Genomic DNA, 9,032 nt, shown 5'->3' on the forward strand with positions numbered 1-9,032 from the left:
TATATATATATATATATATATATATATATATATATATATATATATATATATATTATATATCGTTGTTGGGGTTCCTAGTGTTTTAAGTTCAAGCATTTTGTGTGTCCGAGCCTGCCATCCTCTAGATTTACTGTTACACGGCTCGTGACAGGAGCACACACACCAAATACACTCAGGGAAACACACTCCGAAGCAACATTTTCACTACACAATACGCACAGCACACACTGCCGAAGAATCTTTACATCCACAAATATGCAGCAGCATAATCAGAAGAAACCAGGATGCCACAATATCGGTGAATTCAACCACAAACAGTTGACGTGTAGACACGACCACAGGCTGAGGTGTGAAGGATGCCATACATTTAGACACAAATCTCGCCAATGTAGTTACTACAGCGGTTAGGGATGTGGCGGGGAAGATGCTGCCGATGTGTTTGATATTAAAAACGATTTCATAACTATTTAACATACAAACAGCCAGTCTTTGCAATCAAACCTTGATGACATTAAGCATCTTGTACACGAAAGAAATATCGATTTGTTGTGTTACCGAGACGTGGCTTCGTAATGAAATTCCTGATGAACATTTAACTGTACAACACACAGGTGTGATGGTGGACGTGGAGGAGGAGTCTGCATATATGTAAGCAAGCAACTGAAGGTAAGTGTGATAAAACTACCTACTCCGAAGCAACCCGGTGTCCAGGACTTATGGACGAGTGTACAGTGCAGTAAGTTGCCAGCTTTTATTATAGGTTGTGTTTAAAGACACCCCAAGGCCACACCTTCCTCTTCTGAATATGTCCAAGATGTGTTGAAACAAATGTCTGTATGTAAGAAATGGCTTTATATGTTGATGTGATTTTAATGATGGTTTATTTTCTAAGAAAAACAAAATTGATGGTATTATCAGAAATAGCAGACTCACACCAATGATAAATGAGCCCACTAGGATGACGTCAACCACAGCCACAGTGCTGGATGTGATCATCACTAATAAACCAGAAAGTGTTTTGGCCACCTCTGTTGTTCCCGGGCCAGCACCTGATCATGACCTAATTGGCATTACAATAAATATCAAGAAGACGGAGAGAGCATGAACTAAAATCTTTTGGTCACCTTGGTAAATATAACAAGGACGCTTTGTGAGCTACTCGTGCCAGAACCCCATCATTTTGATCAAATACTGACCACAGGCCACGCTGATCTACAACTTGATATTTTAATACTAATTTTATGAGTTGTCTGGATGCGTGTGCTCCTTTAGTAACTAAGGCAGCAAGCAGACCTGCAGCGCCTTGGCTCACTGAGGGTTTGCGTGTAGCAGTGAGGCAGCGTGACGACACCCGCACCAAGCCGAGGAGAGCCAGACACAATATTTGTCTGCAAAAACAATACACGAATGAAAAGAAAGAAATAAAGTCTCTTACTGGTGCTGCTAAAAAAATATATATATATCTTAAAAAGTCTAATAAGAGCAAACAAAATTCATCGTCCATATGGAATGTGATAAAATAATTAGTTCCCGGCAAGAAAAGCAGCTCGAGAAAAATATGAACTTCATAATGTCTTTCAAAAAGCAGAACAATTTAATAATTTCTTTGCCAATGTAGGAAAGACAGCATATGACAACGCAGCAGACAGTACAGAGCAATCAGTGCTCCCCCCTGGACCCTTCTCTTTGTAAAGTGCAGTAGTGTGACTGAAAAATTCAGACCCAAGCCAGTAGACACCAACACACTCATATTAACAGTAAAAAGTCTTAACCAAACACGTTCTGTGGGCTCAGATGGAATTTTGCTCAAATTTATCAAGGATGCCTTATATTCTATTGCATCTTACCTGCCATGCGTCATAAATGGCTCAAATGTTACCGGAGTATTTCCTCAGGCTTGGAAAAACGCATGTGTCGTTCCTCTGCTAAAGAAAGGTGATTTTAATGATTCAAACAATTATCGTCCTGTTCCTTTTTGCGGATGACACAAAGATAGGTAGATTAATTAGTTCAGAATCGGATGCCATCGCCTTGCAGGCAGATTTAGATAAAATGAATGAATGGACGGACAGATGGCAAATGCAATTTAATATCAATAAATGCAAAGTACTTAGCGTAGGTAGAGGAAACCCACACAATAGGTACACATTAAACAACCAAACTCTGGTAGGTACAGGGTACGAGAAAGATTTAGGAGTTATAGTTAGCTCTGAACTCCGTCTAAGAAAACAATGCATAGAAGCCAGAAACAGGGCAAATAGGGTACTAAGATTAATTTTTAGGAGTGTTAAAAGTAGAAGGCCGGAAGTAATATTAAAGTTATACTTGGCGCTGGTCAGACCTCATCTAGACTACGCGGTGCAGTTCTGGTCCCCACATTACAGGAAAGATATAGGTCTATTAGAATCAGTACAGAGGAGAATGACTAAAAGGATACAGGGGATGAGGAGTATTCCTTACGAAGCGAGGTTGAAGCGGTTAAATTTACATTCTTTAGAGAGACGCAGGTTAAGAGACCTGATAGAAGTCTTTAAGTGGTATAAGGGTTATAACAAGGGAGATGTAAGCAAAATTCTTAGGATCAGCAACCAGGACAGAACAAGAAATAACGGGTTCAAGCTTGAAAAATTTAGGTTTAGGAAAAAGATAGGAGGAAATTGGTTCTCAAATAGAGTGGTAGATGAGTGGAACGGACTCAGTAATCATGTAGTTAGTGCTAGGACATTAGAGAGCTTTAAGAGAAGATTAGACAAGTTTATGGATGGGTATAACAGATGGAAATAGGTAGGTGTGTTTCATACAGGGACTGCCACGTGTAAGCCTGGTCGCTTCTTGCAGCTTCCCTTATTTCTTATGTTCTTTTTTTTTTTTTTTTTTGTTACTGGTGCTCTCCAAATTATTTGAAAAAAATTGTATGTCAACAACTTTTAGAATTTTCAGAGGATAACAAATACATTTCTAACAGCCAGCATGGTTTTAGACCTCATCTCTCAACTGAGTCTGCGCTAACTATTATAACAGATAATATTTACAATAATATTGACCACAAGAGAGTGTCATTGTTGACGCAGTGTGATTTGTCTAAGGCATTGGACAGTGTCAGCCATGATAACCTCCTGGCAAAGTGTTCTCACCTCAACATAGACTCCTTCAACAACTATTTATACAATATGACTCTGTCAGTCAAACTGCAAAAGTAAATGTCCATTTCGGTGTCCCTCAAGGCTCCACCCTTGGACCAGTACTGTCCACTATACATGTTAATGACATGGCTAAGTGCACCAGTGACTGTATTTTAGTTCAGTACGCGAATGACACTCAGTTTCTTCTCTAGGTGTGCTACAGCACACCTAGAGAACATCATTAAAGAAGACCAAACCATTCTTGTTAAGGCAAAAGAATATTTTCTCAAGAATGGATTAATGACCAACACTAATATAACACTGTGCATATTTCTCGGTGGCAGACACTTGCTGTCATAGGTGCCTCAAGACACTGTCATTAAATATGATAGTACTTTTTATATAATTTATTTATTTATTTATTTTTTCACTATAATCTTGGTTTTACTATGGCTTATGACAACGTATTATTAAATTTTACTAAAATTTTATTTATCTGTATTTGCACTTTAATTTCGTGCTTTACCTTTGTGTTACTCTATGCTCTCTTACTATAGACTTTTATTTGTCCAGTTAAATGTTTACCGATGTTTAGCTAATTTTACAATGACTTTTACATGTTGTGATATCAGTCATTAGGGCAATGATGTACACAAAAGAATGAAAACAATTTCCCATCCAGCGGTGTAGAGCACAACCATTGGGCTCTCGCAGAGTTTTGAGCTTCAGAGATTTGAATGTTAAGCAATTTCTCGATGTGCGTGGTGCTTCCATTGTTGCATTGCTGACACCTTCTCTCGTCAGTCGCCTTCCATCAATAATTAACCTCTCTATAAAGAGTTGCATAGTGATAAGACCACCATAGATGACAGTGAAGGAAGGAATGTGAAGCAGCACAGAGACGGACAGACATGGACACGTGGGAACACGAGGGAGGCTGCAGGAAGGCGTATATATTATGTGGGCGATGTGTGAACCGCTGATTGTATAAGCAAAGGGAAATACTCACTTTATTCCACTGTGACTGCTTTTAGCCAAAGGGATTGTTAATACTGCTGCTACTAATAATAATATTAATAACAACAATATACCTCGTAATGAAAATTATCGAACTTGTACCAAGTCGCAAATTTATGTAACCTCTTTTTTTTTATTGCCATTTAATGGCATTCGAGACTTTACAATACGTCTAAGTCTTCAGTGTCCATAACACTGCTAGCACTACTTGTAGCAGTAGTAGTAGTAGTAGTAGTAGTAGTAGTAGTAGTAATAAGTACTTATCATCAGCCACTTGGCGTAATGATTGTTACACTGAGTTCATAATATGTTAGTATATCTAGAAATTGCTCAGTTTTTTTTTTTTGTGATGAGACAGAAAACGATCCCTTGTGTAAGATAAACTATAGTATATCTATCCCTGTGTTTGTTAAGCTGAAGCACTACACGTTACGTAGTGGAATTTGAAAATAAAAGGAATTCGAATTGCTACATCAAAACAATGAACACTAATGAAAAGTTAAATGCTAGGAAGACTGGTGCAGAGAAAGATACAGGCGGTGTTTCCAGGCGGTTCCTCCTTTGAAGACCAAGAGATTGATCTCAAAGTGTGAGACCTGCTGGATCACATTTGACAGTCACACACAACATCCTTCATGTTTTCTCTAATGCTAACTCGCTTGAAGAGGGCAGAACAGGCAGGCAGAGCTCACTGCCTTAATGAATGATTGCCTCACAGACACACGCACATTTGAGGGCAACAAACACAGAGGCAACACCCGAGGCGCTCACAGCAAAAGGTTCCCACCTCGCCTCGCTGGCAAACTGATTCCTCGACTCGCGTCAACCCAACTCATTTTTCATCGCAAGTCGGCAATTTTCTTTTCGCTGCAAAATTAAATCACTTTCGGAAACTTGGGACCAAATTTACTGAGGCCGGGGAAAGACTTGGTGGACGCGGTGGAGGAGCAGGCGGCCGACTGCAGCTGGCTGGATCTGGGCCCAAGGTCCACGCCAGCCTCCTCTTCTGCTCCACCTACGAAATTGTTAGCGTCACTTGCAGCCCCTGACAGCCCAAGGAGACGCCACCACACACCCTACGGCAAATACTGCCAGCCCAGGAGCCCTTTAGGGGAGGACTGTGCTTCCTCCATGGCAGTGTCCGGCGAATGGTGGGTGGCTCTTGGTCACCATGACCTCGCGTTCACTGTGAGGGGCTGCAAGCGTCCACGCCATTGCCCATTGGATTTAAATGGACCCTGAAGGAGAGAAGGGTTCGCCTCTATGTATCGTGTATCATCATTGTGGAACGCATCGTGTATCATCATTGTGGAACGCATCGTGTATCATCATTGTGGAACGCATCGTGTATTATCATCGTGGAACGCATCGTGTATTATCATCGTGTATTATCATCGTGTATCATCATCGTGTATTATCATCGTGTATTATCATCGTGGAACGCATCGTGTATTATCATCGTGTATTATCATCGTGTATTATCATCGTGTATTATCATCGTGTATTATCATCGTGTATTATCATCGTGTATCATCATCGTGTATTATCATCGTGTATTATCATCGTGGAACGCATCGTGTATTATCATCGTGTATTATCATCGTGTATTATCATCGTGTATTATCATCGTGTATTATCATCGTGTATTATCATCGTGTATTATCATCGTGGAACGCATCGTGTATTATCATCGTGTATTATCATCGTGGAACGCATCGTGTATTATCATCGTGTATTATCATCGTGTATTATCATCGTGTATTATCATCGTGGAACGCATCGTGTATTATCATCGTGTATTATCATCGTGGAACGCATCGTGTATTATCATCGTGTATTATCATCGTGGGACGCATTGCATCATGTAATCATCGTTGTATCATCGCTTTACTTACACTAACACAACACAAAACAACACAACACACGGAAGAGAACCTTTTTGGGGAGAAAGGAGCTTCTTTCATCACACACAACACAACACAACACACAACACAACACAACACACAACACACAACACAACACACACGGAAGAGGACCTCTTTGGGGAGAGAGGATCATCTTTCATCACACACAACACAACACAACACAACACACAACACAACACAACACACACACGGAAGAGGACCTCTTTGGGGAGAGAGGATCATCTTTCATCACACACAACACAACACAACACAACACACACACGGAAGAGGACCTCTTTGGGGAGAGAGGATCATCTTTCATCACACACAACACAACACAACACAACACACACACGGAAGAGGACCTCTTTGGGGAGAGAGGATCATCTTTCATCACACACAACACAACACAACACAATACACAAACACAACACAACACACAACACAACACAACACAACACAAACACAACACAAACACACACACACACACACACACACACACACACACACATAATATTATCTAATAAAATAACATCATAACTACAAACACAGCAACAATAGTGAGTGATCATGACAATATGTACTGCTACAAACGGTTCCTGGCTGCAATGACTCAAATTCCATTCACATTGTGTCACCCGCCTGCAGCTCAGCAAAATAATCTTTCAAGACATCACTGCCATCAGCGGAATCACTGTTGAAGAGAAACTGATTCCGTGTCCGTTTCAGTGCCACAGTAACCTCTCCATGGTGAAGGTATCCTTTGAAGGACTGAGTTACCTCCTGCAGATGCTTTCTCACTTCAGTCACAAAGAGCAATTCATACGTTTGTCAGGAAATGCAGAGTTCAGACCATCACGGCTCCTGGCTTGTAGTCCCTTAGTAGCACTGCTGTTACCGCTTGCGGGGGAGGAAGTGAAAGAGTGAAGATGAGAAGATGAAGGAGTGAAGATGAGAGGATAGAGGAGGCGGGGAAGGAAGGGGAGGAAGTGAAGGAGTGAAGATGAGAAGGAAGAAGTGAAGGAGTGAAGATGAGAGGGAAGAGGAGGAGCAGGTGGGAGAGTGAGTCGTGAGGGTGTTTACACTAAAAGCTGGTGACCTATGGTTAGTGCCATAATGAAACCCTTGTGGTGGTCAGGTGTTGTGGTGCTCGCCACACTCCTAACGGCAGAAGGGTGGTCGCCACCAACACACACAGACCTGTGTTCTGCACCCGTCGCCCACGCTCATTCACAAAGCCCCAATACGTGTCACGATCCCTGTTATCTTTCCAAGAAAGTGGACGGCACACTGATCCCAGAAAGTTCTAAAGGTGTGGATTTTTAAAGGCCTCGAGCACCTAGCCAACCTATCAGAAATCGCCAGCTATCAAACCCTCTCACAAACCCTCACCTCGGCACAGCACGCCAGAAATCACCTCACTGCCTGATCAATGTTGGGGAGGAAAACACACTTATTCTGTATAATAACAGGATATACTAATAATAATGTTAACTCACAAACAAATTGAGGTAGTACACATTAAAGGAAATTAGGGAACAAATTTCTAGCCTAGACCAACACAGGATAAATCCCACTCACTCACTCACCATAGATTCCCCCTTTTACTGAGGCTCTTATATCGCCTCCCTTATTGCTCAGAGGCTATGCACATCAATACCTGACATTCCCGTCACTTCACAAACCACTAAAACCCTTTTACTCCTTCAAAGGCCGCTGAAATATTTTCCCCAGCTGCGGGAATTTCCCCAGACGCTGTCACCGCGTCCCCAAATAACAATTCCCGTATTTTACCTCCTCAAACCTCACAAGACATCACCACCATCACCATAGATCACCTGTAACGCCACAACACCTTCCCCAAGGACACCAATAACACCACAACACCACCGCAGCCCCAACCACAAAATGGCCGCCTCTCACCCCGACACTGTCCCCTCAGGACACCATCCCCTCAGCGTTACATAACCAACACAACTCACCAGCCACGCTGCAGCGGACAAGAGCTCTTGGTACCACAACAGACTCACCAGCCTGATCCTGGATATCAAGGTTATACCGCCACATCACCAATATACGTAAGTGTACAATACATTAAGTGTGCAGCAGACAGAGCGTGATGACATTTGTAATGAGCACCTCAAAGTGATGCTACAAAAGTGACGCTACAACAAAACAACATACTTGTGGTGTTGAGTGTTTTATATAATTATAGACGTGACCGGACTCAGAATAAACTGTACCGTGTGCAGCACTGAGGGTTCATTACACCTGTCACACCGAGCAGCGCCATCAGGCTGCCACAATTGCCGTCACCGTCACGTCTCGTACCTGTGTCCACAGTTACACAGCAGGGTAAATACAGAATCACGTCCACTTCCTTCTGGTAAATGAAACTTCCAGACAACTATCCACTCTTCTTCAGTGACATTCAGCTGTCCCCCTCTTCTAATTGATTAACTAATTAATTAGAATTAATAAAATTGAAGAAACTACTAACAACAACAACAACAACAACAACAACAACAACAATAACAACAAACAACAAACAATAATAATAATAATAATAATAATAATAATAATAATAATAATAATAATAATAATAATAATAATAATAATAATAATAATGTATTCCCTGGTATCTATATAGGCCTACCATTCTCTCTTGCATTCTCTCCACAGGCCAATTAAAGCATCACAACACAAACATGTACTATCCAGGCAACTCTCTCAAAACAGCAGTTCTTTTCACCTCGTCATTTCTTATTCTATCGATCCCACCACGTTACTCCACACACACACACACACACACACACACTCCTCCAACACTTGGTTTCCAGCACACTTAACAGTTTCTTCTCCGCTATTCCCGTGTTCCATGTTTCAGCACCACACAGCACAGCGGATACCACTATTCCCACATATAACTCTCTCTCTCTCTCTCTCTCTGTACACTCACACCCAGTGTCCTTTGCTTGAGGATCTTTCT

This window comes from Scylla paramamosain, unplaced genomic scaffold, assembly GCF_035594125.1.
Source record: "Scylla paramamosain isolate STU-SP2022 unplaced genomic scaffold, ASM3559412v1 Contig81, whole genome shotgun sequence".
Taxonomy (NCBI): Eukaryota; Metazoa; Arthropoda; class Malacostraca; order Decapoda; family Portunidae; genus Scylla; species Scylla paramamosain.